Genomic DNA, 15406 nt, shown 5'->3' with positions numbered 1-15406 from the left:
TGTTTTGTTTTGTTTTGTTTTTTCGAGACAGGGTTTCTATGTGTAGCCATGGCTGTCCTGGAACTCACTCTTTAGACCAGGCTGGCCTTGAACTCAGAAATACACCTGCCTCTGCCTCCCAAGTCCTAGGATTAAAGGCATGTGCCACCACTGCCCTGCCACAGTTGAATTTTTTTTTTTTTAATTTAAACATTATGTCCGCTGTCATGACTTGTGCACTCTTGCTTCCATTTGGTCCCTTCTCGTTACCTGGCAGCACCCTGTTCTGCACTCCTTCCTAAGGGTTTGTGCTCACTGTGTATGTAGACATTGTAGGCTAGGATCCATATCATTCTGAGTTTGGGTCAGCTCCCTAAATACTGCACCTTCCAAGTCCATCCATTTCTCTGTAATATTTATTTGTCTCTACAAGTAAATAATATTTCATTCTGTCTATGCAGGACACATCTTTACCCATTCATCTACTATTGAGTGGCTAACCATTCTAAATAAAGCAGCAATAACCATGCATATGAATGTATATCCAAAGTAGGATATGGAGTTCTCTGGGTAAATGCCCAGAAGTGGAATTACAGGGTCTGTGGTAGTTCTATTTTTGAGGAACCTCCAAACTGACTTCCATACTGACTGTATCAACTTTTACTCCCACCAGAAGTGGATAAAGATATCTCTTTACGGATATTTGTTGTAGATCTCTCTCTCTCTCTCTCTCTCTCTCTCTCTCTCTCTCTCTCTCTCTCTCTCTCTCTCTCTCTCTCTCTCGGATACTTTCTTTCTTTATATTTTAAATGTTATCCCCTTTCCTAGTTTTCCTTCTGAAAATCCCCTATCCCCTCCCCTCTCATATTGTTGTTCATATTGTTGTTCCTCCTATGGGGCTGCAAAACCCTTGAGCTCCTTGGGTACTTTATCTCCTTCATTGAGGAGCCTGTGTTCCATCCAATAGATGACTGTGAACATCCACTTCTGTATTTGCCAGGCACTGTCAGAGCCTCTCAGGAGACAGCTACATCAGGGTCCTGTCAGCAAGCTCTTGTCGGCATCTGCAATAGTGTCTGGATTTGGTAGTTGTTTATGGGATGTATCCCCAGGTGGGGCAGTCTCTGGATGGCCATTCCTTCAGTCTCTGCTTCTCACTTTGTCTCTGTGATTCCTTCCATGGGTCTTTTGTTCCCCCTTCTAAGAAGGATTCTGAGCTTCTGGGCTAATATCCACTTATCAGTGAGCGCATAGCATGTGTGTTCTTTTGTGATTGGGTTATCTCACTTAGGATGATATTCTCCAGATCCATCCATTTGCCTAAGAATTTCATAAATTCATTGTTTTTAATTGCTGAGTAGTACTCCATTGTGTAAATGCACCACATTTTCTGTATCCATTGCTCTGTTGAGGGACATCTGGGTGGGTTCTTTCCAGCTTCTGGCTATTATAAATAAGGCTGCTATGAACATAGTGGAGCATGTGTCCTTCTCACAAGTTGGAGCATCTTCTGGGTATATGCCCGGGAGTGGTATTGCTAGAGTAAGTTAGGTTTTTTTAATAGTTTACCTTTAATCAATTAATGACTTTTTGTTTTAAAATATTTAGGGCACATATAATTATTCTCATATATTTTCAGATGATCCTGAGAATTATTAATATATACATGGGAAACAATGACATTCACTGTTATAAATAGTTAAATTTTCACAGACTTCATATGCTTTTGAATTCCTATAAATTGGTTTTACTGACCAGTTTCTTGGCTTGGGTCATGTTATTATTTTTGGGCTTAGATTATTTTGTAAATTCTTCATTACTTCTATAGCATTACCTCTAAACTTAAGTTCATATTCATTAAATGTGTTCAGCGGCTTCTAGGAGAGATTAGGTTATACACTATATACCTAGAAAGCAAAAATCTGCTGTGGAAAAACACATCTAGAATTCCAGCTTCTGAGAGGTGGAGACAATTGCCTCAAGAGTTCAAATTATCTTTAGCAACATAGCTAGTTTGACCCTCCCCTGACATTTTTTAAGTGTTCTTGCTTGCCATTTGGAATATATTTTTAAAAATATTTTGTATAATGGTATAAACTGATTTATCTACTGAAGTGATGATTTCTTGCCTTCCTATTAAGTTATTTATTTAATACTGTACTAGATTGCTTTGTGTGTAAACCTGACACAGGTTGGAGTTATCACAGAGAAAGGACCTTCAGCTGGGGAAGGGCCTCCATGAGATCTAGCTGTGGGGCATTTTCTCAGTTGGTGAATGTGGGTGGTGCCATACCTGGTCTGTAGTCCTGGGTTCTACAAGAGAGCAGGATGAGCAAGCCAGGGGATGCAAGCCAGTAAGAAACATCCCTCCATGGCCTCTGCATCAGCTCCTGCTTCCATACCTGCTTGAGTTCCAGTCCTGACTTCCTTTAGTGATGAACAGCAGTATGGAAGTGTAAGCAGAATAAACCCTTTCCTCCTCAACTTGCTTCTTGGTCATTACATTTTGTGCTAGAATAGAAATCCTGACTAAGACAAATACAGATATTAATTCTCTGTCAGATTTCTTCCTACTCCACAGTTGGTCTCTTTATGTCAGATTTTTTTCTATTCCATATATGGTCTCTTGATACAATTTAAATTCTGTTTTATGAATATAAATGTATATTTCTTACCAACCATGAAAACCCACTTCAAAAGAACCAAGAGCCCACTGAAGACGAGGATTTCTGAAAAATTTAGAAGAAAAGTCATTCAAACATTTGAAGAAGTAAGTGCAGTGGAGGGTTTTCTTCTGTACAATTATGGTTGATAAAGAAATAAGACAAAATTTGGATTTCCTTAAATTCAAAAGCTTCTATGCCATAATTAAAATGATATGTATGTTTATTTTTATTTATTTATTCAAATTAAATTTAAGTAATATGCAATCTCTTAAGAGAATCTGATTACAAATAAATTTATTAACTAAATTTATCTACAAAACCAATCCCTATACTTTCAGTTCGTAAATGTATTTAACATACAAAATTACCTGGATACATATAAAAATATGTTTTACTGAACTAATTTAAGGCAAAAAAAGAAAACAAAGTAACGTTTTACAGGACAGAACATTTATTCTCTTACCCATATATCAACAATTATTGCTATATCGTTATCTTTAACCTTTTGTATGGGAAAATTATAGATGATCTTGCTTATGTAGATTACATCATTTCTTGCCTCAGATGTCTGTCTGATATTACATCAAAAACTTTTTGGTATTTCAATCTGTAAACAGAAAAATAGTAAAATAATAAAAAGAGACTGTGTATGTGTGTACAAACACAAACAATTATGTAAATGTCTATAACCTACCAACTAGAAAAAGATATGTGTGTGTGTGTATTTATATAAGCCTAAGCTTTGTTCCTATAAAGATACAAAGATAAAGTGATCCTGACAGTCCAAAAACGGACTGAAATGGGCAGATGATTTATATATATATATATATGATTTATATATATATATATGATTTATATATATATATATTATATATATATGCATATATATAATGTAAATATATTTATATATTTGACACATACATAGTTTTATATTTTTAATGTTATATATGTGTGACTGTAGGTGAAAAATCTGCTCTCCTGGCAGCGGCGGCATGAGTTCCTCGCTACCTCCTGTGATGTTCTGGATTCAGGAATGAAAGATACACACATGCAGTCTTATATTTGATATGCCTTAATCAGCTCAATGACTGTGCAATGCCCACTTCCACATTTCTAACGCCTCCACATACTCTTGAGTTACTCCTTACTAACATGAATACTTCACCTTTGTTATCCCTACCCCAATATGGCATGCTCCCTGGGGCCAGTATTCTCAGGTTCTTACATGATTGAATGCTTTCTTTCTAATGCTCTCTAACCTGTTCCTCCTGCTACCATGGCATGGCAGTACTCCATTTTTCTTCTCTTGGTTCCCTTATCAGGGAAATATTGAGTCCTGCCTTTTTCTCCCTGCCCCGCCATTGGCTGCATACAACTTTAGTTACCAATTAGAATCAACTGGAGGCAGGGACCTGCAGTGTCTTATATGTAAGATTCTTGTATCATTTTGGGAGGGAATCCAATTAACATAATACAAATGTTAAATCAAATCCACAACTTGGTTTTCTCTCTCTCTCTCTCTCTCTCTCTCTCTCTCTCTCTCTCTCTCTCTGTGTGTGTGTGTATGTATGCATGTGTGTGTAATATATATATATATATATATATATATATATATATATATATATATATACAAAGAGAGTTTGTGTGCTTGATAGGTACAAAAAGAGAGGCAGTTTAGGGGTTAATGCATTTTGTAATATATTTACAAAGAGAGACAGTGTGTTTCTGTATGTAATTTATGGACAAGGAATGACACAGGGAAACCTGTGCTTTCATGAATTTAATAAGAATTTGTTACGACCTGGGCAGAAATTTTGGTAATTATACAAATGGAGAATGCTTGACAGAACTCTGAAACCATGTTTATCGTTTAAATATGAATAATGCTTAACACTTATGCACTGAACTTTAGGATACAGGTGGAAATAATATTTCTGTAATCCTAAAATTCTTAAAATTTGAAATAGAATATTACCCTGTAAACTCACGTAAATGAAATACTGCTCACAAATATTTACACGTCCTCCAAGCCATAGCAGCAAGTTTCCTTTGAAACTAATTCCTGTCAAGGATAAATGCATTCCTTTAAAAATGATAATAATAAGACAGCTTAACTTAACATACAATTTTTTTGTCAGTGATTCCTGAATATATTTACAGGACATCAAAATACTTTCAAAAGTAGCTGAAGCTGCGTGAGACTTAGTGATCATAATTTCCCATCTGTACCCTTAGCATTGTGCTCTTAAAACTTTGCGCATAATCACTGTTATGTTTCCCATCCAACTGAATGTGTTGAGTTCATTGAAAGTCCAGAGGAACCAATTAAACTTGGGATATTAATATTAACAGGAATGTCTATAAATGATGAAATTAATTTTGTCCCTTTTTATATATATTGGAAGCAAGGGTGCTTTCCCATAGAGTATAAAGCTTTTAAAAAACTATTAATTAAAGTAACAGTTTCTTTTAAATGTTAGGTTAGAATAATTCTACATGCCTTCATACTAGTTGGAAGTGAAAGAAAACAAACCTCTCAAACATTACAGTTAATCTGTCCATCTAAAGTCATAAAGGGGGTGATTCTGGTAGAGGGGAGTTTCTATGCTGGGGCCAAGCAACACTCTAAGAAAATGACTTCATGATTATGCGTTAGGAACTTTTTATTTTCATGAAAATTTTGAGATGGGAATATACTCTCTACATTTTCTCTTTAGGTTCTCCACTTAAAACGTCTTATGTTTAGTGATGTTTCAAGTGTGGAGATGATCGTTGCCTAATGTACTGTTTTGAAGAGATAATTTGATTTTGATTTTGCAATTGTTCAAAGATTACCTTGAGTATCAAGATTTTGAGATTAGGTTTTTTTCAATCTATTATTTTTTGAGAAGCATAAGGAGAAAAGACCCAAACTATAATTGTCCAATTAAGCCAAGCTGTATTTTGTGGTGCAATTAGGACTGGCCAGCCAGCCAGCTGTATTACCCTAAATTAGGATTTGAAAGAGTAGTCGATTCTGGCATCCTGAAGTCCCTTTTATAGGAGAGATAAGGTGTTCACAGGGGAGAGAGACAGAGACAGACAGAGAAACAGACAGACAGAGAGTTGGCTGTTATACATTGTTAGAAAGATACAATGGAATGGACAGAACTGGGCAAGGACAAAATAGGCTTCCTGGAATGAGGTTTCAAGCAGCTGTCAGATCCAGGAGACAGGAACTTTTCTTTTTATTTTTCCAGAAGCAAAACATTTTGTTAGTTAAGTTGTTATATGGCACTGTAGGAGATAAGTTTTGGGGATTTTGACCTAGTCAGCCCAAGTATGTATACCCTCAGATTACCAAAGATTTAGCCACCCAGATCAGCCTTAATTTATTAAATGATAAATCAGCCACCTAAACTGAGGCTTGCTGATGAACACAATTTTTGATCTAAAAATAAGCAAAAATGTCATCTAAAATGCCAAAATTGTGTTCAAAGTTTTAATATTAAAGTTCACCTTATTTATTTCAGAGGTGAGTCCCCTTCCTTCCTTCCTTCCTTCCTTCCTTCCTTCCTTCCTTCCTTCCTTCCTTTCCTTCTTCATTCCTTCTTAATTTCAAGCAGAAACCTTACTTTGCAAGAACATAACACAGGATAGACATGGACTTGTTTTTTTAACTAGGACATAATATAAGGTAAAAAGGTACTTCTTACAAGTAAAAATTTTAATTTGTAAGACTAAACCTAGGACTAACAGGACCTTATTACCTGTCTTAACTACATACAAAACCTATACCTGCAATGTATATTATTTATTTTGGTCACCCAATAACATGCAAGGTATATTGTTCCTGTTTTAGTTTCATACAAGTGAAATTTTACATATTTTTGGCTTATTTAAAATGATGACAAGCTGGGCGGTGGTGGTGCAAGCCTTTGATCCCAGCACTTGGGAGGCAGAGGCAGGCAGATTTCTGAGTTCGAGGCCAGCCTGGTCTACAAAGTGAGTTCCAAGACAGCCAGGGCTATACAGAGAAACACTGTCTTGAAAAAAAAAAAAAAAAAAAAAAAAACATGGTGACAATTGAAATTTACTGTTAAGCATGTGTACTGAGTTGACACATTGTTGAGAAATAGGATATTATTGACGAAAGCGTAGAGAGGAACATAGATAAAATTAAGTTAATGATTCTTACTTTAATTTCCATCTTAAAAATTGGTTTCTTTTAAACTTCAGATTTTATTCCCCTCCAGGTCCACCCTCCAACTATTCCCATCTCATACCTCCTCCCTATACCCCTGTTTCCACGAGGATCTCTCCACCCCCACCCACCAGACCTCTTAACTACCTGGGGCCTCCAGTCACTTGAGGATTAGGTACATCATCTCAGACTAAACCCAGACCTGGCAGTCCTCTGCTGTTTATGTGTTGGGGGCTTCCTATCAGCTGGTGTACGCAGCCTGGTTGATGTTCCAGTGTTTGAAAGATCTCAGGGTCCAGCTTAATTGAGACTGCTAGTCCTGCCACAGGGTGACCTACATTCTCAGCTTCTTTCAGCTTTTCCCTAATTCAGCCTCAGGGGTCAGCAGCTTCTGTCCATTGGTTGAGTGTAAATATCTGCATCTGACTCTTTCAGCTGCTTGTTGGGTCTTTCCAAGGGCAGTTATGCTAGGCCCATTTTTGTGAATGCTCCATAGCCTCAGTAATAATGTCAGGCCTTGGGACCTCCCCTTGAGCTGGATCCCACTTTGGGCCTGTCACTGGACCTTCTTTTCCTTAGGCTCCTCTCCATTTTAGTCCCTGCAGTTCTTTCAGACAGGAACAATTATGGGGCAGAGTTTTGACTGTGGGATGGCAACCCCATCCCTCATTTGATGCCCTGTCTTTCTGCTGGAGGTGGGCTCTACAAGTTCCCTCTCCCCGATGTAGGGCATTTCATCTAAGGTACCTCCCTTTGAGTCCTGAGAGTCTCTCACCTCCCAGGTCTCTGGTGCATTCTAGAGTCTCCCCCAACTTTCTACCTCTTGAGGTTGCCTTTTTCCATTCTTTCTGCTGGCCCTCATGGATTGCAATCCTTTTCTCCCATCCAATACTGGATATAATTTTCAATGAAAGTAATAGTTAAAAGTACAATAAAATTATCAGTGACCTGGCGTTAAAATGAAACATTTGTCGAAAGCAGAAGAAACACAACCTCGGAATCGTGTTATGTTATGTAGCTAAGCCCTGTTTTAGCCCTCAGAAGAGCTCCCATTATGTTCTCCAACATTCTACTATGCAAGCACTCATAGACTTGTAAATGAAGGTTTGGCCTAACCACATTCTTACTGCTACAATTCACGTTCTAATGTATCATTTGTAACATTGAAGTACTAGGTGATTTTCCTATATTCTGATTGTGAGGCAATACTTTTTTTAGGTTGTTTTCGCCATAGAAGAAAATAATACATAATAGATTCATTCGCTTTCCCAATTCCTTCCTTTTTGGAAATTACAAATTCAAACTATTTGGAAGTATAATGACTGAGTAATAGTGATCGGCATGTGTATAGTATCTGCATAAGTATTGAACAGATTTAGAAACACTTGATGTGTTTAGCATCCCTGTAAAGAACATGTGAATGTTGTTGCTTCAGATTCTCAACAGTACTTGGTATAAGTTTGGTTTTAATTGTAGGCATTTTATTCCTTGCTTAGTTCATTAAGTGGAGTGTCAATGTTTTTTCAGTTTTGATAAATAAATCATTTTTCATTGTATTTTAATGCATATTTTAGCAACCACTCTTTATTTTCATAAAAAATACTTATGGACAATGCTAGGGTGTGTTTAAAACAAGAGTAGTTAGTAGGAAATGCACATCTTAATAATATTTAGTTGTCCAAATCATCAATATCTTGCATTTCTTAATTTTCAACTTCAGTTTACATATTTTATATTTAAAATTTAGTATTGTTAGATATATTTTAATTACACATATTTATGGTTTGTTTATGTCTTCTGTATATAATATACTAATATATGATGACATGATGTATACATATATTGTCTTCTATATACGTTTATGAGGACATATAGATATGTGGATGTATATACAGAGACAGAGATAGAAATAACTTGATTTCATGTTGTTATTTTCATTAGCTTATTATTAAATATTTTTCCACTTTGTTAAATCATGAAGGAAAAGGAGACATGATTGATTCTATTCATTTTTATATAAACTTCATTATTTGCCTTAAAATGTTAGTATTGCATACTTGATAGTTGAGACATCTCCACTCATATTAATGACATATTCAGCTGTCATTTATATTTAAATGATATGCTTTCCTCCTCATTTCTCTGCTGTGATCAGAGAATTTTTATTTTTTTTCTGTAGAGCATTCCGTTGATTCACAGTAGCTCATACACAGGAATATTATTTTCTGACTAATTGAATTTGGTAGCTAATGTTTATATAATTATATGTTCAAATCATCAGATATACAAAAACTTTTTTTTTAATCTTTCAAGGATAACTATTGAAACTCTTACCAGAAAGCTCATTTCCGAGTCTGTGAGCAGATAAAAAGAAATATAAAAACAGTATCTGATTTAAGGATCATTGTTTTTACATTTGTTTGCCATCTAAAACTGAAGTATTGTTGTTTCAAGGTTTATTCTGGTCGTGACTTGACAGTTTGAAAGTTATGAGACAATAGAGAAGACCCTGATAGAACACACAACTGTGAAAATTGCCTTAAGAGCTAGAATTCAGTTTGTAATCTTTTGCACATTTTTTTCTAGTTGTGGAACTTTGAGTAGCATTTTAAACATTCCTTGGAGTGTCAGTATCCATAGGCCTAAGGGAAGCAGTAGGTTTATTACTTTGAGGCTTATTGGAAGCAATAAAAGTAAAATATTTAGTGCAGGGCCTACCAGTAAATATTACTATTTTTATTATTAGCTATTATTCAAAGAGATTATATCAGTGTATGCTCGGCAGATTTAATTTTATTTCAGAAAGTGGATGTCTTGGAGATTTACCATTTATCCTTTCTTCATAACAAACTACCACAAAAAAAAAAAAAAAAAAATCCCGGGGTTTAAACAACCAATTTATTTGCTTGGTCTTTTTTTTTTTTTTTTTCTCATAATCCTATAGATCAGCAGTTTTCAGTCGGTTTAAATGGGTCAGTCTCCTGCAAGTTTTACCTGATGTCATCTCTGAAGTCCTAGGGTCCTGTCCTAACTGTACTGCTGACCAGCGGGTAACCCAAGGTGAACTAAGGTGTCAGTATTTGTTTCTGATGGATACCAGATGATAATTGTTGAAAAATGAAACTTTGTTTGAGAGCCTCAGAGAAACATGCCATGAGAATAAGAAGGGAGGCTACATTGTTTTCTTTATGTTTAGAATTAAAACTGACAACACACGTTTCTGATACAATTGTCACTTGCTTACCAATACCAATCACGAGACTAAAACTGATTTTTCAGTGCAGTAACTAAGTAGGAATTCCAGGTCTTGATAAGGACAGAAGAGAGAAGAAAGAGGGGTTCAGAGATAACTTCCATTTGTAATTTGGTTTTGAGTCTTGGACCTTGAAATTGTCTGAAATTTGTATAAACTGAAATCACTATTCTAATAGACATTAGTAATTGTGTCATGCCTCTTGTATTTTCTGTAAAGGATAGAAAAGTTCGAAATCGCTTCTTACCATTCTGCTTAAGAAGATGAACAATAACATTATCAAAGTAAAGAAAGAGTAATGCTTTTTTAAAATTTTACTTAAGCGATAATTTTATTTCTATACTGAAGGTGCTTTTGTTGCTCAGGATTTACTTTTACTAGATAAAGCAGGAGAAAAACAGCACAAACTTATGAAATTGAATGAATATATATGTATATATATATATATATATATATATATATATATATTACAGTCAACTAATAAGTGACATTTACTAGCCAAATCATATAGTTGCTTGCATAAATTTACTTTCACAAGAGAAACAAAATGGAAAATTTGAATGGTTTTGTATATTTTCTTATTTCTATTTATAACAAATAATATGGTGAGAAAATCTTGTTGTTGAAATTTCTATATTATTTCACCCATATAAAAGTATAAACTTTGTTTGAGAGATTCCGGGGATTCAGATTAATTGAGACTGCTGGTTCTCCTGCAGGATCCCCTTCTCAACTTCTTTGACCCCCAGCACACATACAGTAGAGGATCGTTGGGTCTGTGTACATTCAAAGATGATGCACCTAACCCTCAAGAGCCTAGAGGCCCCAGGGAGTTTAGAAGTCAGGAAGGGTGGGGGATGGAGGATAGGGGCATCCATGTGGAGATAGGGTGGGGAGGAATTGTGGTATGTGGAACAGACAGAGGGTGGATGGGGCGGCAGGGAATGGAATATGAAGTGTAAAAATAAATTAAAAATAGAATTAAGAGTTAGGGAAGCTAAAAACCAGCCTGAGTAGGACCACAGGCCTCTTCCAGCTGGACCAGCACCAGGGTAGCTAGAGCGCAGGGTCAGCTGACACCCGCCAGCTACCCAGGACCCCCGCCACAGGATTTTGAGACTGCTGGTGAGTGGAACACAGCTTCTGCTCCAGTCCAATCACGCGGGACCTGAGACTGCTTTGGTTGGGGAGGCAGAAATCCAGCCTGATTAGGGCCACAAGCCTCTTCCAGTCAGAAAAGCACAGGGGTAGCTAGGGCGCAGGGTCAGCTGACACTCGCCAGCTACCCACAACACCCATCACAGGATCTTAAGACTTCTGGTGAGTGGAACACAGCTTCTGCTCCAATCAAATTGCGCGCAGGACCTGAGACTGCATTAGTTAGGGAAGCAGAAAACCAGCCTGAGTAGGACCACAGGCCTCTTCCAGCCGGACCAGCACCAGGGTACCTCCAGATACCCACGACCCCCGCCACAGGATTTTGAGACTGCTGGTGAGTGGAACACAGGTTCTGCTCCAATCTTTAAACAGTGACAACGACAACAACTAACCCCAGAGATTACCAGATGGCGAAAGGTAAACGTAATAATCTTACTAACAGAAACCAAGACCACTCGCCATCATCAGAACCCAGCAATCCCACTTCGCCCAGTCCAGGGCACCCCAACACACCGGAAAAGCTAGACACGGACCTAAAAGCATATATAATGATGATGGTAGAGGACTTCAAGAAGGACTTTAATAACACACTTAAAGAAATACAAAGGAACACTGGTAAACAGGTAGAAGACAGTAAAGAGGAAGCACAAAAATCCCTTAAAGAATTGCAGGAGAACACTGCTAAAGAGTTACAAATCCTTAAAGAAAAACAGGATACCATAATCAAACAGGTAGAAATCCTTAATGAAAAACAGGAAAACACATCCAAACAGATGATGGAAATGAGCAAAACCATACTAGACCTAAAAAGGAAAGTAGACACAATAAAGAAAACCCATAATGAGGCAACACTGGAGATAGAAAACTTAGGAAAGAAATCTGGAACCATAGATACCAGCATCAGCAACAGAATAAAAGAGATGGAAGAGAGAATCTCAGGTGCAGAAGATTCCATAGAGAACATCAGCACAACAATCAAGGAAAATGGAAAATGCAAAAAGATCCTAACTCAAAACATCCAAGAAATACAGGACACAATGAGAAGACCAAACCTACGGATAATAGGAGTGGATGAGAATGAAGATTTTCAACTCAAAGGACCAGCAAACATCTTCAACAAAATTATAGAAGAAAACTTCCCAAATCTAAAGAAAGAGATGCCCATGAACATACAAGAAGCCTACAGAACTCCAAATAGACTGGACCAGAAAAGAAATACCTCCCTACACATAATAATCAGAACAACAAATGCTCTAAATAAAGATAGAATACTAAAAGCAGTAAGAGAAAAAGGCCAAGTAACATATAAAGGCAAGCCTATCAGAATCACACCAGATTTTTCACCAGAGACTATGAAAGCCAGAAGATCCTGGACGGATGTTATACAGACACTAAAAGAACACAAATTCCAGCCCAGGCTACTATACCCAGCCAAACTCTCAATTAACATAGATGGAGAAACCAAAGTATTCCACAACAAAACCAAATTCACACATTATCTCTCCAGGAATCCAGCCCTTCAAAGGATAATAACAGAAAAAAAACAATACAAGGACAGGAACCACACCCTAAAAACAACAAGAAGGTAATCCCTCAACAAACCTAAAAGAAGACAGCCACAAGAACAGAATGCCAACTTTAACAACAAAAATAACAGGAAACAACAATTAATTTTCCTTAATATCTCTTAATATCAATGGACTCAACTCCCCGATAAAAAGACATAGACTAACAAACTGGCTACACAAACAAGACCCAACATTTTGCTGCTTAAAGGAAACTCATCTCAGAGAAAAAGATAGACACTACCTCAGAATGAAAGGCTGGAAAACAATTTTCCACGCAGATGGTATGAAGAAACAAGCTGGAGTAGCCATTCTAATATCTGATAAGATTGATCTCCAACCCAAAGTCATTAAAAAAGACAGGGAGGGACACTTCATACTCATCAAAGATAAAATCCTCCAAGAGGAACTATCAATCCTGAATATCTATGCTCCAAATACAAAGGCAGCCACCGTCATTAAAGAAACTTTAGTAAATCTCAAAGCACACATTGCACCTCATACAATAATAGTGGGAGACTTCAACACACCACTTTCACCAATGGACAGATCATGGAAACAGAAACTAAACAGGGACACAGTGAAACTAACAGAAATTATGAATCAAATGGATGTGGCAGATATCTACAGAACATTCTATCCTAAAACAAAAGGATATACCTTCTTCTCAGCACCTCATGGTACCTTCTCCAAAATTGACCACATAATTGGTCACAAAACAGGCCTCAACAGATACAAAAATATTGAAATTGTCCCATGCATCCTATCAGATCACCGTGGACTAAGGCTGATCTTCAATAACAAAATAAATAATAGAAAGCCAACATTCACGTGGAAACTGAACAACACTCTTCTCAATGATACCTTGTCAAGGAAGGAATAAAGAAAGAAATTAAGGACTTTTTAGAGTTCAATGAAAATGAAGCCACAACATACCCAAATTTATGGGACGCAATGAAAGCATTGCTAAGAGGAAAACTCATAGCTCTGAGTGCCTCCAAAAGGAAACTAGAGAGAGCACACATTAGCAGCTTGACAACATACCTAAAAGCACTAGAACAAAAGGAAGCAAATTCACCCAAGAGGAGTAGACGGCAGGAAATAATCAAACTCAGGGGCGAAATCAACCAAGTGGAAACAAGAAGAACTATTCAAAGAATCAACCAATCAAGGAGCTGGTTCTTTGAGAAAATCTCAAGATAGATAAACCCTTAGCCAGACTCACTAGAGGGCACAGGGAAAGCATCCTAATTAACAAAATCAGAAATGAAAAAGGAGACATAACAACAGATCCTGAAGACATCCAAAACACCATCAGATCCTTCTACCAAAGGCTATACTCAACAAAACTGGAGAACCTGGATGAAATGGAGAAGTTCCTAGACAGATACCAGGTACCAAAGTTGAATCAAGATCAGGTTAATGATCTAAACAGCCCTATATCCCCCAAAGAAATAGAAGCAGTCATTAATAGTCTCCCAACTAAAAAAAGCCCAGGACCAGATGGGTTTAGTGCAGAGTTCTATCAGACCTTCAAAGAATATCTAATCCCAGTTCTTCACAAACTATTCCACAAAATAGAAACAGAAGGTACTCTACCCAACTCATTCTATGAAGCCACAATTACTCTGATACCTAAACCACAAAAAGACCCAACAAAGATAGAAAACTTCAGACCAATATCCCTTATGAATATTGATGCAAAAATCCTCAATAAAGTTCTTGCTAACCGAATCCAAGAACACATCAAAACAATCATCCATCCTGACCAAGTAGGTTTCATCCCAGGGATGCAGGGATGGTTCAATATACGGAAATCCATCAATGTAATCCAGTATATAAACAAACTCAAGGACAAAAACCACATGGTCATCTCGTTAGATGCGGAAAAAGCATTTGACAAGATCCAACACCCATTCATGATAAAAGTCTTGGAAAGATCAGGAATTCAAGGCCCATACCTAAACATGATAAAAGCAATCTACAGCAAACCAGTAGCCAACATCAAAGTAAATGGTGAGAAGCTTGAAGCAATCCCTCTAAAATCAGGGACTAGACAAGGCTTTCCACTTTCTCCATACCTATTCAACATTGTACTTGAAGTCCTAGCCAGAGCAATTCGACAACAAAAGGAGATCAAAGGGATACAAATTGGAAAAGATGAAGTCAAAATATCACTTTTTGCAGATGATATGATAGTATATATAAGTGACCCTAAAAATTCCACCAGAGAACTCCTAAGCCTGATAACAGCTTTGGTGAAGTAGCTGGATATAAAATTAACTCAAACAAATCAATGGCCTTTCTCTACACAAAGAATAAACAGGCTGAGAAAGAAATTAGGGAAACAACACCCTTCTCAATAGTCACAAATAATATAAAATATCTTTGCGTGACTCTAACTAAGGAAGTGAAAGATCTGTATAATAAAAACTTCAAGACTCTGAAGAAAGAAATTATAGAAGATCTCAGAAGATGGAAAGATCTCCCATGCTCATGGATTGGCAGGATCAACATTGTAAAAATGGCTATCTTGCCAAAAGCAATCTACAGATTCAATGCAATCCCCATCAAAATTCCAACTCAATTCTTCAACGAATTA

The sequence above is a fragment of the Mus caroli genome, unplaced genomic scaffold (genome assembly GCF_978045245.1).
Source record: "Mus caroli unplaced genomic scaffold, Mus_caroli_1 scaffold_17, whole genome shotgun sequence".
Lineage (NCBI taxonomy): Eukaryota > Metazoa > Chordata > Mammalia > Rodentia > Muridae > Mus > Mus caroli.
Note: the sequence above shows the minus strand (reverse complement) of the source record.